General features: G+C 28.2%; 1 long non-coding RNA gene across 1 annotated transcript; it reads right to left on the reverse strand.

Moving 5' to 3' along the window:
• Positions 1-4600: 4600 nt before the first annotated feature.
• LOC137826858 (uncharacterized) lies at positions 4601-5963 on the reverse strand. The gene is made up of 3 exons (XR_011083597.1): positions 5789-5963; positions 5563-5637; positions 4601-4765 (listed from the first exon to the last, which is right to left on the reverse strand). It is a non-coding gene; the product is annotated as an uncharacterized lncRNA (long non-coding RNA).
• Positions 5964-7811: the final 1848 nt, after the last annotated feature.

A 7811-nucleotide genomic window follows, 5' to 3' on the forward strand; every position in this document is an offset into this window, starting at 1 on the left:
TCATCTATAAGGTTGTGTTTCAATAGTTAAGTCTTTTCTGTTATCGTTTTGAAAAATAAATTTGTTCATCTATAAATGAATAGATTCTTTTTAGTCTGGTACTATGTTTATCTTAAACGGTTTTTTCATTTTGTCCCTGCACCAGAATGGTTGACTAAGTCTCCTTCACATAACAAATTCTCTAACTGCTTTTGAAAATAAATCTGTTCATTTTATTTTCAATATGTTCTTTTTATAACAGCTTTAACTGTGTTTTTGAAAATCTGTTATAAGTTGTTTTTCTATAAAAAGAAAACTTGTTCCTGCGTTTAGATAAGAATCATACATTTGAGAAAACAAGTTTTACATCAGAGAATTAAGGATTTACAGAGAATTAGCATGTGTTATTTCAAAAATCAAAAGTGTGCTTGTTCTTGTTTGGTTCTAAAGCTTGGTGAGAAGTGTTGCTACTGTTTGAGCAATCTGTTCTACTGGTTTAAGGCAGATTTATGCATCATCTATCAGGTGTATTCGTTTCATATTTCGTTTCTTATAAAAGTGTGATTGTAAACTCTTCTTGATAGGGTTTCTTGAGGAGTGTGTGTGCTGAAATAGTGTTTTTCAACAAGTGTGTCAAGTTTCTTGTAGGGTTCAAGAATAGTGGCCGTGTAAGTGTGTTTGGTACATTTTGTTTAGTGGATTTCACCTTGGATTAGGTGAGACTGGATGTAGCTCAGTTGGGTGAACCAGCATAACTGTTGTGTGTTCATCTCTCTTCATCCCTGCACTCGAATTCTTGCATTTCTCCTAAACTGCCAGAAATTGAATCTGTTCAATTGAAAATAAATCTGTTCTTTCTGGGTTGGTTCATACCGTTCTTATTTTCTGGAAAATCAGTTTGGTTCTGTGAAGAAGATATATGATCTGTTAAATACAACTGGAACAGGTTGATTGTGATAGGTTACCCAATTGATTGTCAAGCCAATAATTGAACCTTAATCACTTGCTTAAAATTGAAGATTACTGTTTTTGTTGTTCACTGTTTTCTCTGTAATATCAGTGTGTGTGGCTTGCAAATTAATCTGCATAATCTCAAAAATAACTTGGTTGATATAAACGTTTTCAAACATAAACAGTAATATGTTCATTTCCAAATTAAATCGATTTATTTTTTGTGTACTGTGATAGAATCTGATTCTGCGCAAAACTATTAAAAGGTCAATTCACCCCCCTCTTGAACTTTGACACTATTGAACCCAACATTATAGACAACACTTATTAATATCTTTATACAATAAATTTCAAATTTTGTTAAGGTCATGAAGTGTGCTTAGGGACCCTTGTATTTGGTATATTTGTATTATCTGTTTTATCTGTGAAGTTGCATTTACACATGCAAGATTTTAACCCTTAAGAAACATATGCAATGATTGATGCTTATCTGGTTTTAATAATTCAGTTACACGTGTAAATGCTAACTAAATGGGAGGTATGTATATAAGGGTGGGGACACTCCTGAAGTGACCCATTTTCAATTTAATTTATTTTTTGTTGATAAAAAAACAATAAATTTCAAACATCATTATTAAAATGAGTAATGTAACACAATAAATAATTATTTGTCTTTCACAGAGACCATAAGTTATAATGTTACTGATATATTATAACTTCAAATTTAGTTTTTTTTTTTAATTTATTATACTTATTATCATTTATTGGTTTACATTTGATTGTCTCACAAGTGAACTAATGAGACAATTAGACACGTTAAATATGGTTAGAGAAGAAACTCATACTCATTCATTTTGGTGGTTCTCTATGATGAAAGTTAAGTGAAAAATATAATTGTATAATGCTTATTTTCTCATGTTGAGAAAAGGGAAGTTAATTTTTGGTGTGTATTATTCTATTATTATAGCTTCTTCTTCATTACACACAATTAATCTATGAGACAAAGATGTAGATCAAGGCACATAAAATATTTAAAAAGTTATATATTATTTGTAACTCAAATGTTCATTTCATATATATTTTCAAACAACTATTTTATTTTTTAAAGAAACTAACTTTCGAACGTCGTTATTTACAACATATTATTATCTTCTTTGCTTTGAGTTGCCTTTGGTGGTCCTAAAGTTGTAATTTAAGCTTTTGGTGGTCCTGAAGCTATAATAACTGTTTTTTGTGCACTTGATGCCTTAATTGTTGACTTTAGAGGTCCTGAAGCCCTTGGTCCTGAAATTTCATGAATTGGTTTTGGTGGTCCTGAAGCTATAATAACTGTTTTTTATCCACTTGATGCCTTCATTGTTGACTTCGGAGGTCTTGAAGCCCTTGGTCCTGAAATTTCATGAATTGTTTTTGGTGGTCCTGAAGCTATAATAACTGTTTTTGATCCACTTGATGCCTTAATTGTTGACTTCGGAGGTCCTGAAGCCCTTGGTCCTGAAATTTCATGAATTGATTTTGGTGGTCCTGAAGCTATAATAACTGTTTTTGATCCACTTGATGCCTTAATTGTTGACTTCGGAGGTCCTGAAACCCTTGGTCCTGAAATTTCATGAATTGATTTTGGTGGTCCTGAAGCTATAATAACTGTTTTTGATCCACTTGATGCCTTAATTGTTGACTTCGGAGGTCCTGAAATTTCATGAATTGTTTTTGGTGGTCCTGAAGCTATAATAACTGTTTTTGATCCACTTGATCCTTAATTGTTGACTTCGGAGGTCCTGAAACCCTTGGTCCTGAAATTTCATGAATTGTTTTTGGTGGTCCTGAAGCTATAATAACTGTTTTTGATCCACTTGATGCCTTAATTGTTGACTTCGGAGGTCCTGAAACCCTTGGTCCTGAAATTTCATGAATTGTTTTTGGTGGTCCTGAAGCTATAATAACTGTTTTTGATCCACTTGATGCCTTCATTGTTGACTTCGGAGGTCCTGAAGCCCTTGGTCCTGAAATTTCATGAATTGATTTTGGTGGTCCTGAAGCTATAATAACTGTTTTTTGTGCACAAGATGGTGGTTTTGGACCTGCACTTACATGAGATGGTGGTTTGGGACCTAAAGTTACATCAGAAGATCTTGGAGGCCCTGAGGTTGTGACCTCTACTTCTGAAGCTGCAACTGCAACTACCAGAACAATTAGCAAAGCTAAAAAAGCTACAAACACGTTCTTCATTTTCAAGAATTGATGTGTTTTGATTATGATAAATGGAAGAAAGGTATTAGGTATATATAGGGATAGGTGTGCACCATTGTCAACCTTTGATGACATGAGTTGTAGTTTTTGCTAGCTGCCAAAAAAAAATGGCAAAAGCATTGGTTTTGTTCGGTTCATTTTGTCATTTTCCTTCAATCAATACCTTTCAACTCTTGCTACTTTCATGCACTCATAGTTCACGTTTATTTCATGAACATGAATTTTTTTTTATATTAGAAGATTAAATAAAATAATAATCATGAATTAAAAAATTAGATATTGAAATTATGAAGAATTATAATTTCATTTATCCGAAAATATGATACACTTCATAGCAAATTCCGAAGACATTATTTGTATTTACCTTTTTTTTCATTAAATATTATTGAAAACCTCAAATAATTAAATGTGTGAATATATTATAACAAGATATAATCTACCTATTATGCTAATGAAATTTAGTACACAAATGATCGAACCGTGAAATTTCCACTATCTTTATTTTCTTTATCTATTTACCAGTGAAAACACAGATTTATTTGGTGTGTGTTTAATTATTATTTTTCATTTATCAAAATAAAAATATTAATTAATAAAATAGCTTTTACAAAAAAAAAAATAGATATCTTGTGAAAGTAAAAAAATCATAAAAAAGTTATAAAAAATTGTATATTATATATATATATATATATATATATATATATATATATATATTTGTGTGTCTGTATGGGATCTAAATATTTAGCATTATTTAGGAATTTTAATTTAGTTCTTAGAGATATTATTTTTTTTAAGTTTCACCGAAAATGGTGAAGTATATAGGTTGTAAATATTTATTATTCATATCCCTGTTTTGTTTCGATGTCTTTTGTGATGACGCTGGAATTTATTAGAATTTATGGTTGTTTTCAGCATTTAATTTCTCATATTTATTGTGGGAAACATGCAGATGTCATGCATTTGATTTTTATTTTTACTTTTAAAATTTTAAAAATAATATGTTTTTTTAATTATGCTAATGATATTAAAGATTTATTGAATTTTGTTAGCATTTATGGGATTGTAATTGGCCTTAAGTAATATAAGTTTTAGTTATTTAATAAATTAAATATATTTTAATAATGTTAAATTTTGAAGGAAAAAATAGTGACGAGAACGATACATGGTAAATATGTATATACTTATCATTATTTTATAATTAATTTAAAAGGTATTTCTATATCCAGGGTGGTACACAATTAATACAAATATTTTCTACCAAAATCATGATGAATTCTTATAATACACCTCAAAATGAGTTCATTTGTCACTCATACGTGATTGACTATAAATAAAAATTATTTTAATATAAATCCTACACAATAAATTACTTAAATTTAGAAAAAAAATCTTTATAAATTGTAACACCCCATAATTTACATATAACTATTACAATAAAAGTTCTCCCAGTTTCTTTACAAACTTGGAATTTTTCAAAACATTCCTAATACACGATTAGGATTTATAGAAATATAAATATTTACAATACAGGTTTCAAAATCAACACCCTAAAGCTCTTCAGACCCTCCGACACCTGTAAGATAATCTGCTACGGTCATCGCAGTTCAAACACAACAAGAAAAGCAAGGGTAAGCTAATGCAAAGAAAATTCATAACATAATTCATGGAAATAGAACCAATTTAGACTAATAATTTATAAACATTTCTTTAGTAATTTCATGTAAAATTCCAATACTAATTCCATCATTCATATAGACCACACATGGATCTACTTTCAATCACAATCATTGGATTTCATTTCAATCCCACTTCGTCTTCCGGAAGACTCATTAAGTATGTCCCTAGAGACTAACACCTGACCCAAAGATTACCAGCGAATCCAATAGAAAGGATCAGGATAAGTTCAAACATCCAATACCGAGTGTCTACAGTGAGACCCGGTGTGTATGAACTCTCTCTCAGCTTCTCACCACCTAATATCTTAGTCTACATGACTTAGATCATTAGTGAAGCCAGAGGATCTCCGTTAAACATAGGCTTTTCATACTTAACGTACCATCAAACAACAACTCATACATTATCCCAAATGTACGACATCAATTTCATACAATTTACATCATTCGTATATAATACATATCATTCAATCACATAACATTTAAAAATTCATATCATTCCAGAAATTTTCCAACGTCAAAAATAATATTTAACTCTCAAACTATCAAAATATAATATTTATAAAGTTTAAATAATATATAAAAAACACACAATATATAACACAAATAACACCCCTGCAAGAGAAATCCAATATTGGGACCACGTCCCTTCCGCATTCAGATCTTCTATCCTAGGGTGCTATTAAAAAATTAAATTAGTTTCCCTTACCTCAATTGCTTGCTTTCCAAGCAACTTCTAGAATTTTATTCCCCACAGTCTGGATAAGCTTCAAGATTTACGGGCCTAATGCAAGTTATCCAAACAGAACAAAAATTCAGTATATAATAGAATAAGTTGAGAGGATTAAACTTCTCAACTGACCCCACAAAGATTGATGACTAAATCCTAAGGAAAAACAGAGGACAAAGGATATTTAGAGTAAAAATGAACTTACTCTGTTTGAAAATCTGATCGGGTAGAAATGTTCCTTAACTCCTCTGCTACAGCGTGGTATGATCAGATTCTAAAATAGATGAGGTATGAAGTGAGAAATTAAAAGAAAAGGGAGAGGAGAGAAGTTGGTAGAGAGAGAAAGTGATTTGGAAGAAAGAAGATCAAAGAAAAGAATGGTGGGGTGGGAGGGGGTCTGCTGCTTTGAAAAAAAAAAAGCGCCGTTACATAAATCATTTTCCTTTATAGATTTAATTATTTTTTATTTATAAATTAGTTTTTATTTTTAACCAATTTATATATCATCAATATTAAAAGAATATTTTACTTTTAAGCAACTCTTATATTTAAAAAAAAATAGGTTTTACAATATTAAGAGAAGAATCAATTATTATTTTTAAAACTTTAATACACCTCATAAATATTTATTGAATTTGTTAGCATGCCTATGAGGGTTTAATTGTATTTTTATTTTTAAAGTAAAAATTCATCTTCTCATATTCAAGGTGAATCTTGTTTTCATATCAAATCTAAAAATATTATTCATACTCATATTCGCGTTTAATCAAATTTAATCAATGGATGCATAGATTTTCTATCAATACAGTGATGGATTCATATAATAACCATGTGAACATGGTTCATGAATTAGTTATAAATAATATATATATATATATATATAATTTTTAATTTATAAATTAATTTTTTTAAATAATTTATATGTATCATATATATTAAAATAATATTTTACTTTTAAACAACTCTTATATTTATAAAAAAAATATACCCCATTCAGAGAAGAAAAAATTATTATTTTTAAAGCTTTAATAAACCTCGTAGATTTTTATTGTAATTTTTAAACAACTAACTATAAAAATAGAAATAAATGCGCAATTAGAACAAAATAATATAAAGAACTAGAAAAATAAACGAACGTTAAAATGATTGACATATTGATTTGATTTTATTGAATTTACACAAACTTCAATCATTATAGATTTTATAAGATTGTTCTACTATTTTAAATATTTAATTGTAGTTATATTATTTACTTGTTATATATGCCGATCAAAAAATATTTGTAATTATAAAAACAAAATTAAAAACCTATCGATAATACTAATACTAAAAAAAATCTATTACCTAAACATAACAAATTTTGGTGTAATAAAATTTAATAGAAATATTAAAACAAATATCACTTGGACTGACGAATATTTCAAAAGATTAAGAATAAGGGAATTTACAATATTTTTCAACAAACATCTTTAAATCAAACATTTTAAATTTTTTTAATCAAAAGTAATATGGCTATAAGAAATTTTGATCTTATTATTTTCTTTTATCCTTTAGCGACTGAAATATAATATTATTATTATGTAAAACCTTTTTATTTTATTTAACTTAATACTTTTTATAGTATCTTGAATTTTAGTTTTTATTTCAATGTTCATGTAATTAAAATAACATCCCAATAATATATTTTAAATTTATCAATAACCTTAACAATTTTTTTATTTGACTAAAAATGATTACATAAATAAGAATTAATATGTTAATTGAGTCATTAAAATTATCCTTTAAATTTCAATATCATATAATTTTGTAGTATTAAATAAAAAAGATTGTAAAATTAATTTTAGGAGTATAATCGCATTTAAAGATATGCAAAAGAAAAATCTGAATAATTCTGCCTAATTCCATCATTTAGAGTCAAACAAAAACAAATTCAACAACTCATTCACTTCAAGAATAACTTACACTATATCAACTATACAAAACAACCAAATTTTACAATTCAAACAAAAAATCCTCCATAAATCATCCATATTAAAATGAACATATTAACATTATATTTCAAACAGTACTCTGCATTGCTCATAAAATAATCATAACCAATCCTGCAAACCAAAGTTGAAACTGGTGACCACGCCACCCGCACATTCAAATCTTCTAGCCTATGATTCTATTATAAATATAAAACTCTAGTTTCCCCTACTTGAATTTGAGCAAATGCTCACTAAGAG

Source organism: Phaseolus vulgaris, chromosome 8 (assembly GCF_000499845.2).
Source record: "Phaseolus vulgaris cultivar G19833 chromosome 8, P. vulgaris v2.0, whole genome shotgun sequence".
In the NCBI taxonomy this organism is placed as follows: domain Eukaryota; kingdom Viridiplantae; phylum Streptophyta; class Magnoliopsida; order Fabales; family Fabaceae; genus Phaseolus; species Phaseolus vulgaris.